Source organism: Triturus cristatus, chromosome 1_2 (assembly GCF_964204655.1).
Source record: "Triturus cristatus chromosome 1_2, aTriCri1.1, whole genome shotgun sequence".
NCBI lineage: Eukaryota > Metazoa > Chordata > Amphibia > Caudata > Salamandridae > Triturus > Triturus cristatus.
The window spans coordinates 1,172,496,126-1,172,518,109 of NC_140580.1; the positions used below are offsets into that span (position 1 = coordinate 1,172,496,126).

Consider the following 21,984-nt stretch of genomic DNA (forward strand, 5'->3'; position numbering starts at 1 on the left):
ACACAATGGCACCCACTTCCCAGCATGGCAGCTGTCAAGGACAGACGCCAATTACGGCAATGCTTTTGTAGCAGCCTTGTCGCAATCCGTTTCCTGGGCAGAGTGTAGCAGTTCCTAATGCAGAGGCCTATCCACTTTGTCAAGGTCCTTTTCTTTTTTTTGCAGAGTTTTATATAGCACGAACTTGACCCGAATCCAATCAGGTATCAGAGCGCTTTACATAGCACCAGTTACGTTACATGAGGACACACATTCATTTTTGTTAGGAATGGGGAGATTAAGTGATTTGCCCAGAATCACAGGATGTTTGGTGTCGTTACCGAGACTCGAACCCAGTTCCCCAGGTCCGAGGTAGAGCGCCCTAGCCATTAGGCCAACTCCTCTCCCCAGCTTTATGCTCAGCTTTCCCTTTTATCACTCCAGATAATCCCACAAAAAATTCATCGTCCACAGAATGATCGTTGGTTCAATCTTTGTAAAAGCAGAGTCCTTTTGGGATCCAACCGATGTAGCCTCTCCTCTTGAGGGGTGAAGGATGCTGGCAGAGCTATTGACTGCCACATGTGGAAGGGATCCAACCGATGTAGCCTCTCCTCTTCTGAAGGGTGAATGATGTTGGCAGAGCTATTGACTGCCACATGTGGAAGGGATCCAACCGATGTAGCCTCTCCTCTTCTGACGAGTGAAGGATGCTGGCAGAGCTATTGACTGCCAAATGTGGAAGGGATCCAACCGATGTAGCCTCTTCTCCTGAGGGGTGAAGGATGCTGGCAGAGCTATTGACTGCCACATGTGGAAGGGAACCAACCGATGTAGCCTCTCCTCTTCTGAAGGGTCAAGGATGCTGGCAGAGCTATTGACTGCCACATGTGGAAGGGATCCAACCGATGTAGCCTCTCCTCGTCTGAGGGGTGAAGGATGCTGGCAGAGCTATTGACTGCCACATGTGGAAGGGATCCAACTGATGTAGCCTCTCCTCGTCTGAGGGGTGAAGGATGCTGGCAGAGCTATTGACTGCCAAATGTGGAAGGGATTCAACCGATGTAGCCTCTTCTCCTGAGGGGTGAAGGATGCTGGCAGAGCTATTGACTGCCACATGTGGAAGGGAACCAACTGATGTAGCCTCTCCTCTTCTGAAGGGTCAAGGATGCTGGCAGAGCTATTGACTGCCACATGTGGAAGGGATCCAACCGATGTAGCTTCTCCTCTTCTGAGGGGTGAAGGATGCTGGCAGAGCTATTGACTGCCACATGTGGAAGGGATCCAACCGATGTAGCCTCTCCTCTTCTGAGGAGTGAAGGATGCTGGCAGAGCTATTGACTGCCAAATGTGGGAGGGATCCAACAGATGTAGACTCTCCTCTTGAGGGGAGAAGGATGCTGACAGAGCTATTTACTACCACATGTGGAAGGGATCCAACCGATGTAGCCTCTCCTCTTATGAGGGGTGAAGGATGCTGGCAGTGCTATTGACTGCCAAATGTGGAAGGGTGTCGCAACGTTTGGTAGAAAGATCACCCGAGTCCTCAGCAACAAACCTGGTGTATCGCAGTTGCACAGAAAGTGCCTGTGACGTGGTCGCAATGAGTAAGACAGTTTTCAAGGTCACGAGACACAGCGAGTAGCCATGCACAGGTTCGAAGGGCGTACACATGAAGGAAGTTAAGACCAAGCTAAGATTGCATTGACGCATAACAAACTTTTTGAGAGGAAACACGTGCCAAACCTTGTAATAAATCTCAATACAATAGGTCAAAAGTCTCTGCCAGAAACCTGCTTCCCCATCAACTTGTTAAAGTTACAGACCATCCGCTTGGCATTGAAAACCTTCCTGCCTAGGGTGAAACCAGTCCTGGGTTGCTTGTGGTCCAGTTCAGGGAGGACTTGGTTAGGCAGTTCGGGCTGGACTATTCCCATGAGGAACAGGGTCAGGACCAATTTGGATATAGCTGGGTCCAAACTGAGGTGACATGATGTGCAAAATAACAATGGATTGTGATGCGGCCCGAGTAATTACCATTCAAGAATGCCAACCATCACTTTTTTTGTATACTTTGGTGTGTTGGCCTGAGTGGGATGGTATTGCGTACAGTAGAACTACCGCCCGATCTCTTGCATCCCAACTTTGGCCAAACTCCTTGAAAAATGTGTACACAGCCAGCTGGGAAGCCACATTGACCATTTCAACCTGCTCAACCAATACCAATCCGGCTTTCGTGCAGGGCACAGTACTGAATCGGCCATGACTCACATAATAGATGACGCACTAAAAATCCTTGACCAAAACGAAGCCTGTCTACTAATCCTTCTTGATCTCTCTTCTGCATTCGACACCGTCAAACATGATAATCTTCTAGACCTCCTGAGAGATAGAATGGGCCTGTCAGGATCAGTCCTAAATTGGTTCACTTCTTTCCTCCAAAATTGATCCCAAAGATTTAAGGTCAATCAATCCCTGTTTAAGGCCGTCCCAGTCACTCTAGGAGTTCCACAGGGTTCATCCCTCTCGCCTACACTTTTCAACCTCTTCATGGAACCCCTGACTGAAATTCTCCTCACACATCCATTATCACATGTACGCTGACGACACACAACTATACTTAAAGATCACCTCTCTGGACGATAGCACAACTCTCAATTCAACTCTTAATAAAAAACCAGACTTGGCTGGCTGACAATCACCTGAAACTAAACACCCTCAAGACTGAATTCCTCCTAATCGCTCCTCCCAACAAAATTACCAACATCAAAGAGTGGCTTAAACAACTCACAGCGCTCATCTGCCAACCTCATATTGCTGAGTCAGCAAAATCGCTAGGGCTAATACTGGACAGAAATCTTAACATGGAGAAACATATCAGTGCTGCAACAAAAGGCGCAAATATTCAGAACAGCCTGAGAAAAATAAAACCATTCCTTCCCGCAAATGACTTCAAACTGGCAGTTCAAGCATTAGTAATCCTAAGACTAGGCTATGGGAGTGCAACGCTCTGCGGTCTTCCGAGATCATCAACGGCCCCTCTAAGAACCTCGCTCAATTCAGTGGCTAGATTCATCATGGGCTCAAAAAAGAAATTTCATATTACCCCCAACCTTAGCGCTCTTAACTGGCTTCCTTTTGAAGCCAGATTTCAACTAAAAATCACTTGCATGACCTACAAAGTCCTATATCAAAACACCCCGAGATACTTGGCCCAAAAATTGGTGCTCACCTGTGGAAACAGATCCTCCAGAAGTACCAGCAATCTTCTACTGAAACCACAATGCTTTGCCAAAAAGAAAACATACAACCGTGCCTTCTCTGGAATCGCTCCTAAGATTTGGAACGCACTGCACCCTGAAACCAGATGGAACCCTTTTTTATCTCTTTTAAAAAAATACGTAAAATCCCTACTGTTAAGGAAATTCTCATGAAACATTGTACATATGCCTCTACACAATGGAGAACTGTAATGCAAGTCTTAACTTTGTATTCCTATATTACTTTTTAATTCATAATCTTGACTCATGTAAAGCACTCTGATACCCACAAGGGTCATGTTCGCGCTATATAAAACCTTCAAAATAAAATAAAGTATCTCTGGAACTAAGCTTTACCCGGCTGATGAGATAGGATTGCTTGTTTTCTGATTCAGGGAGGAAGGACCTGGTTTGGCAGTTTGGGCTGGACTGTTTTTATTGGAGCGGGGTCAAGACGGATTTCCGTATAGGTGGGTCCAAACTGAGGTGACATGGTCTGTAAAATAACGATTCTGCCCAGAGTAATTACTAGTGGCTGAGATTAATTCAAGCATTCCATCCATCACTTTTTTGTGACTTTAATCCATCTAAGGGAGACTAGTTCAGGTGTTCACGGACAACACCACCCCCATGTAGTTTAGCAACAAGCAGTAAGGGACAGGGTTGTGAACTCTGTGTCAGCAGGCCTTGCTTCTCTAGAAATGACTAGAACTTCAGGACATCTTCCAGGTTGCGCAACACCTGGTGGCATCTCTGAACACCAGGACAGACCAACTCAGCCGTCAATGCCTTGCTCACCACAAATGGCGTTTATACCCAGAGGTGGTGCAAGGTCTCTTCTAAGAATGGGTAACCTTGGCTGGATCTATTTGCCATCACAGAGAACACCCAGTGTCTGCACTTCCGTGCTTTGGAGTATTTTGCTTGTGGTTGTTATGGGACTCCTTTCTGCTCGCATCACTCCTGCCCCGGGTCCTCAAGAAGATCAGAACCAACCGGACACCAGTTATTCTAGTAGCTCCAGCCCTGGCACAGAGACATTGGCATCCATAACTCCTGGGTCTGAGCACCCATCCTCCAATTAAGCTGCCTTTTCCGAAGTTTCTCCAGTTGCAGCAGCGCACGCTCCATCTTCATTTTTGGAAATTGAAAATTGGATTGGAGTTTGAATTTTTCTTCTGATAGACTTGAAACTGTTATGAGGCTTCCACAATGTTGATGAAGTGGTTAAGTCAGAGATTCCTAATGAACTTGTACAAATCTACCTTTGCACAAAGTTCTTTGGGTCGTGCATTTGGTACAAATGAGGTGTCTTTTTTAAATATCTGCTTCTTCTTCCTTCTGATGGTCTTTAGTTTGATTTTTGCCAAACGTTGGGGTTTTTAATGTACTCTGTTTAACAGGAATGGAATGACCAGTTTCTTCTTCAAGGTGGTATCTCCACTTCTTCACCGGTAGAGGACTCTTCTATGGATTTGTTGGTGTTCCACTTGTTTTGTCTCTTAGTTGCATATACCTCTACCCAATTATAAAATTATCCTACTTTATAGTCAGTGGTGTCACTTTTACATTTTCATTTGTTAATTTATTTGGTGTAGTTAGAAAGTTTATCAATATCTTCTGGATTGTTTCTCAAGCTCTCCTCTAATTTGTTTTGTATGTTTTTTTTGAGTTAGCTCTTGATTTAATTCATCCAACCCTCTTAAAAGTTGGGAGGCTTATCAGGGCTCCCTGTAACTATTGTATTGATACAATGACCGTCCAGTCAGTGCTAGGCAGTGACCAGCATAGTGGACACTGCTACAGCTTCAACTTGTAAATTCAAGATACCGTCGGAATTAGGTTTGTTTTGGATAATTATTTTACAAAGAGGTGTTTTTTACAGGCATACTAGAACAAGTTCATATTCTTCTCAGTGCCTCTAGGTACGGTACCTTGTACTCTTGGAAAAATTCCCAGCTTGCTGGTACAGGCATACAGTTAAGCAATAGTTTCGGACTTCTTAACAGCAGGGATTAGTTTCAGTCTCTGGTGACATCCACTTTCTTCCTTACAGATACCATGAAGGTACCTTCTTTTATAGTTTGGTGCAAGGGTAATACTTTACACTTGTAGGTTTCTTCTTTCTTTATGATAGTTTCCAGGGTACTCGTGGCTCGCGAAATGACACTTTTTACAACTTTGCTTTCCTTTATCCATGCTCCTTTTGGTAACTGATTTTAGGACATACATTGGCTTTTAAAGGCGTATTGGGTTTCTGTTATTGCTCTTCTACTTAGTGCAGGTTTATTTAAACACTGCACTTGGGAGACATATAATCTACTCATAACTGTAGTTGGGTAATTGTTACATCCTTTTACGCATGTTCATCTTTGCTTTGGGTATTTACTAAATTACAAGCACTGATAATATATATATTGAGAATTTATTACATATGTACTCTTGTGAACATTGCAGCCTTAAAAAAGTCATACAAAGACAATGCACGTGTCAGCTGCCAAATCAACACAAGAATTGTGCATCCAACAATACTTGTGGGACAGTAAAAAAGCAACCCATGAACTGTCAACCAAGACTTATGGGACTTTGAATGCTTTGTCCTCAAAAAAAGTGTCCATCCTATAAACTTATTTAGAAAGACTGCGCAATGTAACTATTTACACAGTGTTTTTTTGCGTGTGCTTCGTTGTCAGCAAAAATATGTAGCCGGGTTCTCAAAACTGTCAGAAGATGCTTTGCACCACCGCGGGGCATAGACGCCATTTGTAATCTGCCAGACACCGCCTGCTTAGCTCGTCCACCCTCACATTTAAAGATCATGCCAAGTAATTCACAACCAGGGAAGTGCCCTGACGCTCCAACCAACACCAGAGACGTAGAGCCTCCTGGTATAGGAACCAGGACCCCACACTGTCCTACTTGTTGCAATACCACACGGCAGTAGTATGTGTGGGAACCGGCACAAGTCTCCCTCTGATGGACAACAGGAAAGCCTTCAGCACCAGACAAATGGCCCACAACTCCAACAGACTGATATACAGCCAGACTTCAGTAGCAAACCAGAGTTCTCCGATTGCCACTTTCCCCAGATGACCTTCCCAACCCAACAGTGACATGTCCATCACCACCATCAGCTGGGAGAGAGGAGCAAGCTTCTTCACCTATTGTGTTTGAGGAGTCACATTCAAATCAAGAGCCGTCTCTTATGAAACCTGTATAGTTTCCGATTTACTTCTGGGCTGGGCCCACTGGAAATTCAAATGCCATTACACAGCCTACATGTGCCCCCTGGCATGGTCGACCAGGCCAAGTAGTCTCAGAACTGCTCGCATCCAGATTCAAGACCAAGACAGAAACATAAGTATCATAGCCCAAATATCTTGGACTCATTGCAGCGGAAGGAAAGCGTTAAACTGCACTGTATTGAGGATAGTTGCAATGAATAGCAGCCTTTGTAGTGGAGTCAGGTGCAACTCCGGCTCGTTGATCGTGAACCCCAATAAAGTCAAGAGGTTTGCCTTTATTTGGAGTTGGAATGTGACTGACTGTGACGAGCCTGCCTTCAACATCCAGTCTTCACGTTAGGGGAAAACTGGTATTCCGAACCTCTGAAGGTATGAAGAAACCACCACAATCACTTCTGTGAACACCCGAGGGGCACTTGTGAGGCCAATGGGAAGCATGGCCAACCTTGAACCTCCGGTAACGTCTATAGGACTCTAGAACAGCTATGTGAAAATCTGAGTCCTGCAGATCTAAGAACGTCATTCAGTCCCTCAAGTCCAGAGCATCCAATATCTGGGCCACAGTGTACATTTTTAATTCCTCCTTCGTCAGGAGGGCATTCAGAGGTCAAAGGACTAAACTAGGCCGGAGTCCCCATCCTTTTGTAGTACAAGGCAAAAATTAATAACAGCCCTCACCCTTTTATGAGCCCATGACCCTCTCAATAGTACCTTATGAGAGGAATCCTTGGACCTTATATAATAGAATAGAAAGGCGCTCATCTAAAAGTGTGACGGATATGGTTTGAGGGGCAAAAAAGAAAAGTAGGGCAAAGCCATTTTGAACAATTTGTAAAACCCACCTGTCAGACGGGAAAGATATGAAATGAAGGAAACGGAGAAACTCCACTCCTTGTCACAGCGCACCACTAAACATCCCTAAGGATTCTACGTGTCTTTTTAGAAGTTCAAATTGGTGTACCAAAAATTAAATCTAGAACTCATGTAGTACATATAACAATATACAATATTTTCATTGTAAATCATTTCACACATTCATTTTTACAAAAAATGTTTAAATCACAAACGTGTAACAAAAATTCATTAAAAATGATACAATATTGATTTATGTTTCAATCATCAACATGTATATTGTGGACTATGAGTTTGAAAAACCCCAATGCATTTCGGGTAAGCAACCCTTCTTCAGGGGGAATAAATATTTACAAAATTCAATGGTTCAAATATTCATCATTCTTCTGTGGCCTCCTGCCGGAACAAAACAAAAACATCAACCTACCAGTGCCTGATGTACTGTCCAATGAAATACCTGCTTTAATGAGATTATTTCTGTGTTCGCACTAATTGTGACCATCAATGTGAGTGGAAAGCCCTGAACCCAGTGCTCGTGACCAGATTTGGTAGTAGTGACTCTAACAATGTCTATGGATGTGAAGAAAAATTAAATGCTGTTACCCGAAGGTTACAGAACACGTTGTAGCATTCTGTATACAATTGGTATTGGAAGCTTTGGCATCAATGTTTTTATTTATTTATAAAAGTTTTATATAGCGCTAGCTTAACCGGTAGGTATCAGAGCGCTTTACATACACATTGTAAAAACAAAAAAAACTGACGGAAATTGCAGTACATAATAGGCAGGCAAGTACAGCATGAAAAATAAGGTGGTTTACACAGTCCGGTCACCAACTATCCTTGAATGTCAAGAGAGAGGTGTAAACTCAGATATTGAAGTCTAGGTTAGTTGACGCTGGTCAGGAAAGTATTTGTTAAGGAGATGGAGTTTCAGGTCCCTTTTGAAGCAGGAGAAGGAGGGGTTGCATCTGAGGACTCTCGGGAGAGCGTTCCATATCCTGGGAGCGTTGCCAGAAAACGATCGGTATTGAGTGGTTTTCTTTTTCAGTTTTGGAGGAATAAGAAGGAGCGAGTTGGAGCTTCTCAGAGTTCTGGATTGACCTCTTCTTACCAGTTTGTTGTTCAGGTAGTTGGGGGCCAGAGAGTGACGGGTTGTGTGTGTGATGCAGGCCAGCTTGTAAATACACCTCCCTTCCAAGTGAAGCCAGTTGAGGGAGTTGAGAGCTGGAGTGATGTGTTCAAATCTTTTTACTCCAGATATGAGGTCGAGCGGCCATGTTCAGCACTGCCCTTAGAGGGGCTAGGTGAGCTTTTGGAGTCCCTGTTAGGATGGCGTTCCCGTAGTCTATTTTAGAGAGAACTAGGGATTGGACTACTGTCTTGAGGTCATCATGGGCAAGAAAAGGTTTCAATTTCTTGAGGTGTTTTAGAGAGAAAAGAGCACTTTTTGCAGAGTTTTGGATGTGGGCCTCCAAAGATAAGTTCTTGTCAAGGGTAATGCCAAGAGACTTGACTGAGTCAGATAGGACGATGGGGCAGTTTAGTGCGACCAGATTCTTGAGCCACTCTTGGATTGGACGATGGTTGCTTTTTGGAGAGAATAGGATTAGTTCCGTTTTATCTGGGTTGAGCTTTAAGTGGTTAGCGTTGAACCAAGTTTGGATCTCGGTTAGAGTGGCATTGAGGTGACGGATGTCGCTGGGAGACTTGATTTTGAAATAGATTTGGGTGTCATCAGCGTAAAGGTGGTAATTCACTCCAGCTTTTTATTTAGATGATTGGGAGGGGCTCCATGAAGAGATTGAAGAGGGACGGGGAGAGGATCGAGCCTTGCGGGACCCCAAGTGTGACTTTTGTTGGCTTCGAGAGACAGGAGTTGATTTTAATTTGTTGCGAGCGGTGTTGCAGGAAGGAGGTGAACCATTTTAGTACTGTGCCATTGATGCCGGAGCGCTTCGACAAGACAAGATCTCTAGAAGCACTGGATGATTTACTGTGTCGAATGCAGCAGATAGGTCAATAAGGATGAGTAGGCAGGCATCACCTTCATCTAAAGCTTTGTGAATATTGTCAGAGACGTTGAGCATAGCTGTTTCCGTGCTACAGCCTTTCCTGAATCCTGATTGAAAGGTGTCGAGGAGGTTGTACTCATCAGTGTGTTTGTTGAGTTGGTGGAGAACGCATTTCTCCAATGTTTTTGCAAGGAATGGGAGGTTGGAGATAGGTCTGAGGTTGTTAAGATCATAAGCGTCGGCCCCTGGTTTCTTGAGAATGGGTGTGATTTGTCCTAGTTGAAGGGAGTCTGGGACACAGCCTGAGGTGAGAGAGGCGTTGATGATTTTAGTCCAGAAAGGGGAAATGGTGTGGTTGAGTTCTTTTATAATTGTGGATGGGAGGGGGTTCATAGTGTGGGAGGAAGGTTTTAGGTTACAAATTATACTAAAGACCTCATTTTCCGACATTAGCTCAAAGTCGGACCAATGCGCATTGTTTAGTTGGAGGCAGGCCTGATTGTCCTTGTTAAGAACTCTTTCTGAATGGTCAAGGGTGGTTAAAGGGGGGCAGGTTAAGAGGGAAGGAGGGTTAGCAGTTTGGATGAAGGAGTGATCAATTTTTGAGACTTTGTTACTGAAGAAGGTGGCAATTTCTTCACATCGCTCATTGGTGGCTTTGATTTCTTGAGAGGGAGTGCAGTTTGTTTGGCTTTTGAAGAGTTCTCTCGGTCTGTTTTTCACCAGATCTAGTACGTGGCAGAGGATCGGTTGCAGTGATGATATTTTTGGTAAAACTAAGCTGTAGTGCCGTACTGCTGAGTCACTTTGAAAGCAGAATTTTGCATCTTTTTGATACTGATCACTGCGCAGGGCTGAGGAAGATTGGTTATTCTTTTGATCGAACATCACATCAGGTGTTTTGATAAGCAAACATCTCGTCCCTTTTTTATAAAGTATGAATTCATTTACCCAGTACCCTTCACGGTCAGACATATAAGGAACTTGATGTGCGTTTTCGTGGTTTGGACGCGCAGACGTCAGACGCTGGTGCGTTGCGAAGGGTGGCGGGCGGGTCACGTGTAGTAGCTGTGAGGATCCCGGATTCTAAACAGATCGAGTGATCCTCATTTGCATACTTTGGCAGATTCCGAAACATGGCGGAGGTAGGTCGCTCGATAGACTCAGAGTAATTTATTTTATTTTATTTATACATTTTTATATAGCGCGGACTTTACCCGAAGGTGTCAGAGCGCTGTACAACAGACCCAGTTATGTTACTTGAGAGAAATGTTACAAAATAGAACGTACAAATATAGCAGGACACAGTATCAAACACAGCAAGCAAGAGAAGATAGGGAAAAACATAGCAGGCAAGAACACAATATCAAACACAGCAAGCAAGGAATGTACAAAAAAAAAAATATATTACAAAATTTACAATGACTAACAAACTTCCTGGCGGGGTCTGAGAATGAAGGCAATGAAGGTAATCTGATGTACGGACGGCGGCTTCCACAGAGTTTCGGTGTAAAGCTTTCTTCAAGCAGTGTGTACACTTTTTTTCCACAGACGCTCCAGCCTTGTAAACTGTTTCATGGATTTCGGGGTAAGAAAACTCCATGGGGACAGTTTTGATGAGGATTACACAGCACTTAATTAACAACTCAAGAATCGCTTTTTTTTACCACATTAGCCACTCGACGACGTATCAGTTAGAAAGCATCGGCAGACTCATTATATCTTGCAGGTATCGATGTGGTTAGTTGTTGGTAGCGAGAGGAAGTGCCTCATTTTTTCACTTTTGATCATTTTTTATTAATTGTTGTGACATTTAACAAACTGAGCACCGCTCCGAGTATAATTCTATGGCAGGACGGAGGCGAGGATTAGGCATATCTTTCTTCACTTTATTTGCATAGCAGTTCAAAGAAAAACGTAACATCACAGTCAATAAACAAAAGACTACACAGCACATGAACCATAGAGGGGGTAGTCTCCAAGGCAACCATAGTCCAATCAGATCACAGTCCATAGTATATATTATCATGACGTCCCTTCCGCTTCCTCTTCCTTCACTGCTCATCACTTAAGTGCATTCCTTACATTCTTGGCTTAATCTGACGTCTTTATTTGTTTAGCGGTTTATTGTGAGCATTTTTGGTATTTTTGCCTTGTTATTGTGTCATAGTTCCCGCGCAGCAGGCTCTTTGCCGAGAGCGTTTTCCCCCCTCCCAGTGTCTCACGCTGTGCGCTCAGCGCACAGTGAGATCCTGTCAGGCGCATCTGACCCAAGCGAGGCAGCTCCGTCGAGCGCTCCTACCGGTCTTGACGTGCGTTTGGGACTCCGGTCACTTTTTAGCGCCGCGTGATTCCAAACCAACCCTCGCCTATTTCTGACACCGCTACGCTACGCGGTGATTCCTCCACACTATCACGGTAGTGTCTAGCGCCACCTGGTGGCGGAAAGTGGCACTGCACCTCAGTTTATTATAACAGCTTCGGGGAAAGCACAGCTGTTAGAGCACCATGCGAAACGCATCCTGGGGGTGTTCAGTGACCCAGATCTGGCAGTGGCTGGTCCCAGTAGCGCCCAGATGGGGCACAAAAGGGCCGTTAAGCGTAACGCGGGGCACTTGGAAGCATTTGATAGACTTACGGAAACCTTCCAAAAGAGTGCGCAAACGCTAAAACATGCACCTTGCCGGGAGGAGGAGGAGCCCGGAGAAAATTGCGACGCTGTTGCCTCTAATGTAGACCCCGATGGCGGTTTTCCCTTAGAGGGAGAGGGTGTATCGGAGGACGATTTCTCCTCCGATGAGAATAAGGACTCGGGGCCTCCCTGGCGTCCAGAGTCCCGCTCCTCTCAGTCTCCGGTTGGGGACGGGGTCCACACGGACATGTCCGAGCCTATCCAGATTTATCACCCTAGGTCGGCAGAGTGGATCCCTGACACCAAAGTGGCAGAGTACATGGCGGGGAAAATCCGTCAACCCCTTGAAAGGGAGGTCAGGAATAGGATGAGGGGAGAATGCCCCAGGACCTTATTGAACGGGAAGGTGGCTCACACGAGAATCTTTGTACTTTTTTCACGAAGTATATGAGGGATCCCAAGAAAGGAATTGATAGGTCTTGGAGAAATTGTCAAGACAAACTCTTGGACGTGGTAGGGCCCTTGACCCAGATTATTCAATTGGCGGAGCGCACCAAGGAGTCAGGATCCCCTTTGCCCACGGATATTGTGGCTGGCGGGACGCAACGCGCAATTTGCCTGTTAGGCTACGCGAATTGTGCCCTAGCGGCGGAACGAAGAGGTTACCTTCTTATTAAGATCGATCCTAAGTTAGGGGACTTGGCCATCTCTGAGGCGGGGCCTTTAGCTCAGGGTAAGCTCTTCGGGGAGCCTTTTGTTAAGGAGCTGAATAAATTTGTGACCACTTTTTCAGCCCTGGATAAGGCACAGGCCTCCATAAAAAAGATATTCCCAGGGCCAGTTTTTGCCGGGACCGGACGAGGTAGGGGTCGCTCCTCCGGTCGCGTCCACCAGCAAGGCCCCTCCAACAGGGGTCAGCGGAGAAATAATGGCTGGAACGACGGCCGCCAAGGAACCTTCTATCCCAGCAGAGGTTCCGGGAGAGGAAAAGGATGAGGCAACAAAGGAGGCGCCAATGCTCCTGGAGGTATGGGGGGGGGGGAGGCTGCTTCTCTTCTCGCCCAATTGGGGGAAAATCACGAAAGACACTTGGGTGTTACGGACGGTAAGAAGATTCCACATAGAATTCTATGGGACCCCCATACAGGTGGTGCGACCGCGCCCCCTGGTGTTTTCGGCAGAGGAGGAGAGCCTGATAGAAACCGAAATTTCAGAACTCTTAAGGAAGGGAGCTATTTGCAGGTCGGTACTTCATCCAAACGGTTTCCTCAGCAACCTGTTTCTAGTACAGAAGAGAGACGAGGGTTACAGACCTGTAATCAATTCGAGGGAATTCAACGAGTGGCTGGTTTACCGCCACTTCAAAATGAAGGGGATACACTTACTGCAAGACATCCTTCTAACGGGGGACTGGATGGTCAGACAAGATCTGAAGGATCAGTACCCAACAGTTCCCATTTTCCCTCCTCACAGGAGATTTCTTCAATTCGCCTGGAAACACCAGGCTTTCGAGTTTCGAGCCCTGCTATTCAGACTCTCGTCCACCCCGTGGTGCTTCACAAAGCTATTGCGCCCAGTGGTAGAGACGCTCCGCGAGCGGGGAGTACGAATGATCATCTACTTGGACGGTATCCTTATCATGAATCAGTCTTTGGTACATCTCTCCTACAACGTGAACATGACTATTGCATTGTTACAGGACCTGGGTTTTGTCATCAACGCACGGAAGTCGAAACTGCGCCCAGCAAAGCAGATGGTCTTGCTCATAGATTCAGTCTCAGCCTCCCTGAGCTTGCCAGCGGTAAAGGTGAACAAGATACAGAAGGAACTCGCTCAAGTTCTCCGGAGGGACAGAATTTCGCTGAGGAAATTGGCCAGGATTGTAGGTCTTTTATCCTCATCGATTCAGGCCATTTTCCCGGGTCCACTACACTACAGGGCCCTTCAGAGACTAAAAGCTCAACATCTACGGAGGGGACTTACCTACTCACAGATTATCTCCCTGACGGAGGAAGCCAGGACGGAGCTTCGATGGTGGATCGAACACATGGCAGCCTGGAATGGGCGTGCGATCTTCGGATCGACACCTGACCTGGCGATAGAGTCAGATGCCAGCAGACTAGGCTGGGGAGCCCGTTGTGGAGGAATCTCTCTGGGGGGCAGATGGTCGGAGGAGGAGTTGCAACTGCACATCAATTGTCTGGAGTTGCTGGCGAGATCCTTTGCGGTGAGATCCCTTACCAAGGACAGGATTTCGTGTTGTATCTTGTTGAGGATGAACAACATCTCGGCGGTACAATACATCAATCGCCTCGGAGGCCCCCAGCTCTCGGGTTTTGGCCAACCTGGCAAAGGATTTCTGGCACTATTGCCACCAGAGACAGATCTCTGTGACTGCGGAATACCTTCCCGGACTACAGACCTCGGTTGCGGATTGGAACTCCAGGAATTTCTCCTATTACAGCAACTGGTGGCTGGATCGGGCAGTCTTCCTGGCTTTGATGGACCGATGGGGTCCTTGCAGTCTCGACCTCTTTGCCTCACGTCTGAACCGTCTACTTCCGCGGATCGTGAGCTGGAGACCGGACCCGGAAGCTTCAGCGGTGGACGCTTTTCTCCAGGACTGGTCGAGGGAACACCCATAGGCGTTTCTCCCCTTCATGATGATATCCAGAGTAGCGGCTCAGGTTCGCCGTCAGTCGGCGTCCATAGTCTTGGTCACACCGATTTGGAGGGCGCAAGCTTGGTTCCCGACATTGATGGAACGATCGTGGGATTGTCCAGTACGGTTGCCCTCATTCCCGTCCATTCTCAAGAATCCCCAAGGGGAACTTCATCCTCTCGCGCTCCAGGGACACTTGCATCTCATGGCATGGAAGATTTCAGGGTATGCTGGAAAGATGAGCAACTTTCAGCAGACGCTGCAAACCTCATCCATCAGGCATGGGCATCAGGTACGGTCAAGCGATATCGCTCGGCTTGGAGACAATGGCATCGTTGGTGTCTGGAGAGACACGTGGATCCCATGGGGGCAGGAGTTACACACATTCTGAATTTCTTAGAGCAGCTGTCCCATGAGGGCCTGGCTTATCAAACGATTAATTCTTTTCGCTCAGCCATCTTTGCAGGGCATTGTGAGATTGATGGTAAACCAGCGGGTGAACACTCCTGGGTTTGTAAGTTGATGCGAGGCATCCGACTTTCGAAGCCTCCAGAGCCTAGATATTCGGGGCTGTGGGACGTTAATCACGTTCTGAGACTTCTCTTGAGTTGGCAAGATAACCAATATCTGTCCCGGAAGGAGTTGTCAGCTAAACTAGCCATCCTTCTATGCCTCATATCTTGTATGTCAGGGCTCTGGACATCACGGCACAGGTTTTTACCCCAGAAGGGGTCGCTTTTTCTATATCTCGACGAACAAAGACCAATTCCAGGTCAGTATCTTATCCATCTTTTCCGGAACATCCTAAGTTGTGTGTGGTCAGGTGCTTTAAAGTGTATGAGGAGATGACCTCGGAGATCCGTCCTCCCAGGGAGAGACAATTGCTTATCGTCATGCAGAAACCTTTCAGGGCGGTTTCCTCCCCTTCCATTGCCAGGTGGGTACGATGGATTATGTCAGAGGCCGGTAGGGATGCGCGGAAATTCGGTGCACATTCCACAAGAGGTGCTATGGCATCAAAAGCCATTCAGCTAGGTGGTAGACTGGAGGATATTATGAATGCGGTTGATTGGTCGTCTGATTCTACCTTCAAGAAGTTTTATTTTAAACCCATTTCAGAGGCGGTGGTCCTGGTCGTAAGTAAGCTTTGAACATGCATAATCCTCGCCTCCGTCCTGCCATAGAATGAAAAATTTCCTAGCCAACGAGAAGGAAAGTTTCAATTCTATTAAGGACTAGGAGGCGGGGATTATGCCTCCCTGAGATCCTTTTTTGTAATCTCTTCCCTTCCTGGAGTCTTTCGTTTTCAGTAAGTAGTGACTTCAGATACATTTGTTGGGATATTGTGAATGTCATTGCAATATGATACTGTGCTTCTCAGTAAGTTGTTGATTTCATGTTCTCTTGGTGAGGAAATGGCAATTTAATTGAATCTTCAAACTGTCGAAAGTTTGTTTTCTGCATAGTGTCCTTTATTCATGATTAATGTAAAGTTTTTCAGTATACTGAAGAACGGGACAATGGAAGTGTTTGTGTTTTCAGGAAATGACCAAAAGTTTGAATGAAACAATGGCCCGCTTTAACCTCCTCCAGTGAAGAAGAGGAAGGGACGTCATGATATTATATACTATGGACTGTGATCTGATTGGACTTTGGTTGCCTTGGAGACTACCCCCTCTATGGTTCATGGGCTGTGTAGTCTTTTGTTTATTGACTGTGATGTTACGTTTTTCTTTGAACTGCTATGCATAATAAAGTGAAGGAAGATGTGCATAATCCTCGCCTCCTAGTCCTTAATAGAATTGAAACTTTCCTTCCCGTTAGCTAGGACATTTTTCATTTCTCTGTGTACACCAAGCACTTAGGTTAACAGCATGTAATTTTTCTTCACATCCATAGACCTTGTTAGAGTCACTACTACACAATCTGGTCACGAGCACTGGGTGTATCATTTTGAATGAATTTTTGTTACACGTTTGTCATTTAAACATTTTTCGTAAAAATGAATGTTGTGAAATGATTTACAATGAAAATATTGTCATATGTACTACATGAGTCCTATGTTTGATTTTTGGTACACCGATTTGAACTTCTAAAAAGACACTTAGAATCCTTAGGGACGTTTAGCGGTGCGCTGTGACCAGGAGCGGAGTTTCTCAGTTTCCTTGATTTCATAGTTTACTTCGAAGGGCAATCGGCAGACCCTCAATTCACAGCTGCACGCACGGTTGAACTCAATATATTACTAAATGTTAGGTATTAGCATCTTAAGGCAGGTGTGCAGGTCGAAACCCCCCTTCTTGATATCAAGATGTGAAAGATAGCCATCTTGGGAGGAGGTGCTGTATACTACCCCCCACTGGATAGGCATGTGCCTAACTACCTTGAAGCTAGGGAACCAGGTTTGAGTCTGCGCAGAGGAGCTCAACATCCTGTGATTCCGTGCCTAACAGAAATGAATGTGTCCGTCTGTAACGCAACTGGTGCTCATGTTAAGCGCTCTGATACCTTCAGGTCGAGTTCGCGCTATATAAAACTCCAACAGCAGCTAAGGGCAAACTGAAGCGGTTTGGTGGATGTTAAAATAGGGAAGAGGGAATGGAAGAACTAATGCCTCTGCTGGCCTGTGTGCTGTCTGCCAGCCACACATACCTCGCCTCAAAAGGACCGAGACTGCTGGACTGGTTGGGGAGACAGTCTTTTCCCAGACGCCAACCCTCTGGAATACTCTCCGAACTTTTGGAATTGGTGTGGAAAATTGTTGGCAGGAAGGGGGGAGAGCAGCAGACCAGGATGCAGGCTGTGGCTCTGATCTACCTTTTTACTGAAAAGTCAGGAGCCATCAAAAGGCATATCTACGAGACAGGCTTATAGATCCCTGGAAAGTCCTGTGGATCTCATCAACGTGAATTAGCGAAGCACAACACTGATGTCAACTTCCCTCCCACGCAATCAGTAGCATCTAGGCCAGAGAGGATAACTTATTTGGCCACAATGGGTCCTATTTATTGTCTGATCGAAGGCGACCCAGGGTCTTCCGGGACTGCTGGCAAGATATCAACCGGCCATGCATGTAGTGACTTCCTAGGCAGAGAGCATTAACCAACCGCAATGCTTAATTGGTGGAGAAAAAAATATGCTTGCCAAAAGCCTTAATCCTCAAGGACTCCCTATCCGAAGGGTCATGGGCAATGAATTGGGATTCAGTTTACTGGTTGAAGCTTGAAACGCCAAACTGTTAGGAGTGGGATGTTTTGTAAGAAAATCAGAATCACCAGGAGACTGCGACGCCTGGCCACCAGCCTATTCATCGCTAGGCAAGAACAGGGTTTTGAGCAGCTGGTCATCAATGTATAGGTGAGAGAATTTGTAATAGGGCGCAGAGGCTCAAGCGTGGCTGGCCCAGGCTGCAATCTTTCTGAGGACATTAATTTTGGTGTAGACTGAGGGCATCTGTAAATCTAGGACCTCGCCTGCCCTCTGGACCACCAATGCAAATGAAGCACTTTCTTGGTCCAAGCGGCGAGTCGAATCCTGCCTCAGGGAAAGGAAATATCAATCCAAATGGCATGTACACATTTTTATCTGTGAATGAAGGAGGAGAAAACCATCTCCATCCCCACCATCATCATCATCCCCATCCTGGGGTGTCGCTTTTTGAGAGTTAGATTCAAAAGCACAATGCAGCCTCTGCAGAAGCCCTGGTGGAGGCACCAGTTCAGAGTAGGATGTATGATCACCGGTTGCACATTTGTAATCTGATGAAGCCACAACAGTCAAGATCAAGCAGAAGTCACTTTGGTGTCCGACATCGGAATCAAGTTGGACTTACCAAAGGACTTCAAGCAAAAGGCGACTGCTTGCGGGATCAGCCTCGGACATGGGACTGAATCTGCGCCTTAGAGAAAGAGTTGTAGATTGGCTGCGACTAGGCAGGCTTAAATTCAGAGACAGGTATGTAATGCATTTAAAAACACCAATTTAATAAACAATTAAGACAACACACAAAAATCCAACACCAATTTATAAAACAGAAAATAATTTTCCGACCTAGGCCGATTCACCCCTCTTTAGACAACCTGGTTATTCTGAGCTTCCACAGAATCACCATACCGATGCCGAACTTAGTGTGGACACCCGAGCGATCCGGCAGCCTCAGCCTCCCAAGTAGCTAGGATTATAGGCGCACGCCACTGCGCCCAGCAAACAGAAAATAATGTTATCATTAAAATGACACCAAAATGAAATAAATCCACCAGAGATATGAATTTTGAAAGATTAAACACTTTCTAGTGCTTAGAAAACAACAGGGCCGCTTCTGGACATTTGGTCGCCTCTGACCGGGACAAAATCAAACTTTGAGGCCGACCGCGATGGAGCCCTGGTCGGATACACTAAGCGGGAGGCTTCGGTCAAGATTTTACCTCCACACTTAGAACCTATTCTAGAGGGTTTCTCACCAGACGCGGGCAGCCTCCTCCAGCCGGATTCAGTGAGGGTTCGCCAGATTGCCTTTCTGTGATAGTCCGGTCACCATCTGGAGCTTTTTCCCTTAAGTTCCACAAACTTCCCCAAACTTCTGGAACTTCTTCCCGGAGTTACTCTTGAGGGTTCAAAGTGTCCAAAACACAATCCAAGGGTCTGGAATCTCTAAGATGGTCCTTGAAAGATTGGGACCACAATTCCCACACTGCACCTGGACAACACCCTTAAAAGTCTACTGATACACTCCAAAAAAGAAGTGCCAGGGCCCTCGTTAGGAGGCCCCAGCAGCTTGCACCACACATTGCCCCTGCCAGCGCTTCCAATAGCAGTACCAACACAATTACTAATCATCACACTCTTAAAAGTGTGATAATTCATCCTACTCTAGGCCCCCAAAGCTATAAGAAAGGCTTGAGCGGCAGTCAATATTAATTTTTAAATGTGTCACCATGTGGCAGGCTGGTGCAAGCCCCGGTGCTAACAATTAAGTACCGGTGCTGAGCACCGGAAAGCAGCTGCTTAAATTAAGCACTGCACTCCAGGCAGGGGACTCTTGGTAGAGTTGATGCAGGGGAGCTCTGTTAACCTGTAGCTTGCAGGGAGCCCACTTTTTATTCCTCTTCAAAAATGGTACAGCCAAAGGCTGTAGTTCCAGATAAAGCAGCAGGCGGAGTCTGTCAGAATGCAGGGCCTGATGGTGCAAATCAAGATTCCTGCTTGGCGTCCCCTCTTTATTCCTCTTGAAGTAAGGTACATCCAAAGTGCTGTGGCTCCGGATAATGCAGCAGGCACAGTCTTTTCAGAATGCAGGGCCTGGTGGTGCAAATCAAGTTTCCAGCTTGGCAATCCTTCTCTCAGTTTCAAACAGCAGAGATGAGAGGCTCTGCCACTCTCAGATACTTATTACAAGTTCTCTGGGCAAGCAGGAGGGCACTCCTGTCCAATGAGGTGCAGGGCAACGCCCCAAGGTATGACCACATCCTCCAATTTGTGTCACTATATTCTCCCAGAGAGCACCATTTCTCCAAACTTCAATATGGTTGATTTTCCAGCAGAGAGAGAGAGCTAACTAAACTAGCCTACAGGATGGCTCATCTCCATAGCATGCCTCGCCTTTGCATCTGCAAATTTCTCCCTTACGCCTGCCATCTGGCTGGGTTCAAAGGGTAGGACTGTAACTGTACCTGACGTACACTATCTGTCCCTTCCTCCCTTTGAAGAGTATGTTTTACGACCCCTCCCCTTGCCAGAGCATTCCTCTGCAGCAGAGCCCTTCTCCTCCCAGTATGGCCCTCTGACCCCAGGGACTACTGATCCGCTGAACTCTGGCCAATCAGGTCCGAGCACTAGAGGGCTGAATTTTGGCTTACAGACAAGCAAGTCTTATAATTTCTTGCCTGTACCTTTTAGGATGAATTCAACAATGGCATTTTGTTGGATTTATCAATACCATTCTCATGAGTTCTTGAATGATGTTTTTATGGCTTCCTTGTCTTCAGTTATTAATCAATAACTTCTCGCCATGTTCACCTATAGGGCTGGGGATCTGCAATGGAAAAAACGAACTGGGCAATTTCTCCAACACCAGGGCTCATAAAACATGTTTTAGATGGACCCTGACAATATCTACAGGACCCCCCCCCCCCCCCCTGGAACACATAAGGAAGAGTTTAGGGGTTCTAAATATGTCAAAATATTGCAAATCCTCACTTCACAGTGCTCTTAGCACATAAGTCGATTTTGGGAAGCACTTTACTACAATGTGGGGAGTGAAATGTGCAATTTCACTAACCCCAGGGCACACAAAAACCTTTTTATAAGGTTCCTCCTTACAGGTACCTGATCCCCCCCGCCCCTAGGACATCTAGAGGAGGCCCTGGGGGTACCTAATAAGGCCAAACATTGTAGTTTATTAATAATTTTTAAGTGCCCCACACACTAAAGTCGAGTTTGGGCACAATTTTGATTTTAAAAGCAGTCCTACAACACAGGGCTAATTTCAAACTGACCTCAGGCTTTAGCAGTGCACACATGCAAGTGCAGAAAGGCTGCTGGCCTCTAAACTGCCCTGCCCGGTTATATACTAGGGCCTTCGAGGTAGTTTCAACCTCCCTACCCTATTATGTAGTAGGGCCTTATAGGGAAGGTCATGCTAATCACAGGGGTACCCTAACCCATAGTGTACCCTAGTGTATGTAGGTGTTTTCACTTTATTCTAAGTGTGTTTTCAGCATAACCCTGGCCCTGGTTAGGCTGAGCCCAGGGTCAGAGTCAATTACCACCAGTACCAGTCAGGAAAAAAGTTGGGGGTGCCCAGGACAGAGGATGACTTTGCAACAATTACCAACATTTGTTTTCTGCAGTCAAGGTATGCTCTGTAACCTGTAGTTTTAAGTGGGGACATTGCTCCCTAACACACTGGAATTCAATTTAGAAGTTGTCAGAAAACTGACAACATTAGGAGCGGAGAGCTCCAAATCTGAAACAGAAGGCACAGAAAGAAAGGAATAGACATAAGCATGCAGGGGTGGCGCTTGTATGCGGCTCTGCTCTGTCACTTCTGAGGCAGTACAGAGCAAATGTGGAGCAGCACGGATGCACCTAGTGGTGCACAGCTGAATAAAAGTTTCCAGATCCCGTCTGGCACCTGGGGAGTATTCAAAGGTGAGGAATCTGAAGTTAGAAGGAACCATCAGACAAAAGGACACTAGGTTGTGTTTAAAGATGATGTAACACAGCAGTTCTGCCCGAGGTAGATAGAATGGATCGGGTTATGTCTGATGGTAGAATGAACCTGGTTACTTCTGAAGTTAGGATGGACTGGATAATGTCTGAAATTAGGAGAGACAACATT

The 21,984-nt window shown here is 46.1% G+C and overlaps 1 protein-coding gene across 3 annotated transcripts in view; it reads right to left on the reverse strand.

Annotated features, from left to right (window-relative positions):
• The window catches only part of PTPA (protein phosphatase 2 phosphatase activator), a 725,494-nt gene that overhangs the window by 91,736 nt on the left and 611,774 nt on the right, over window positions 1-21,984 (reverse strand). The gene's annotated exons all lie outside the window — the stretch shown is intronic.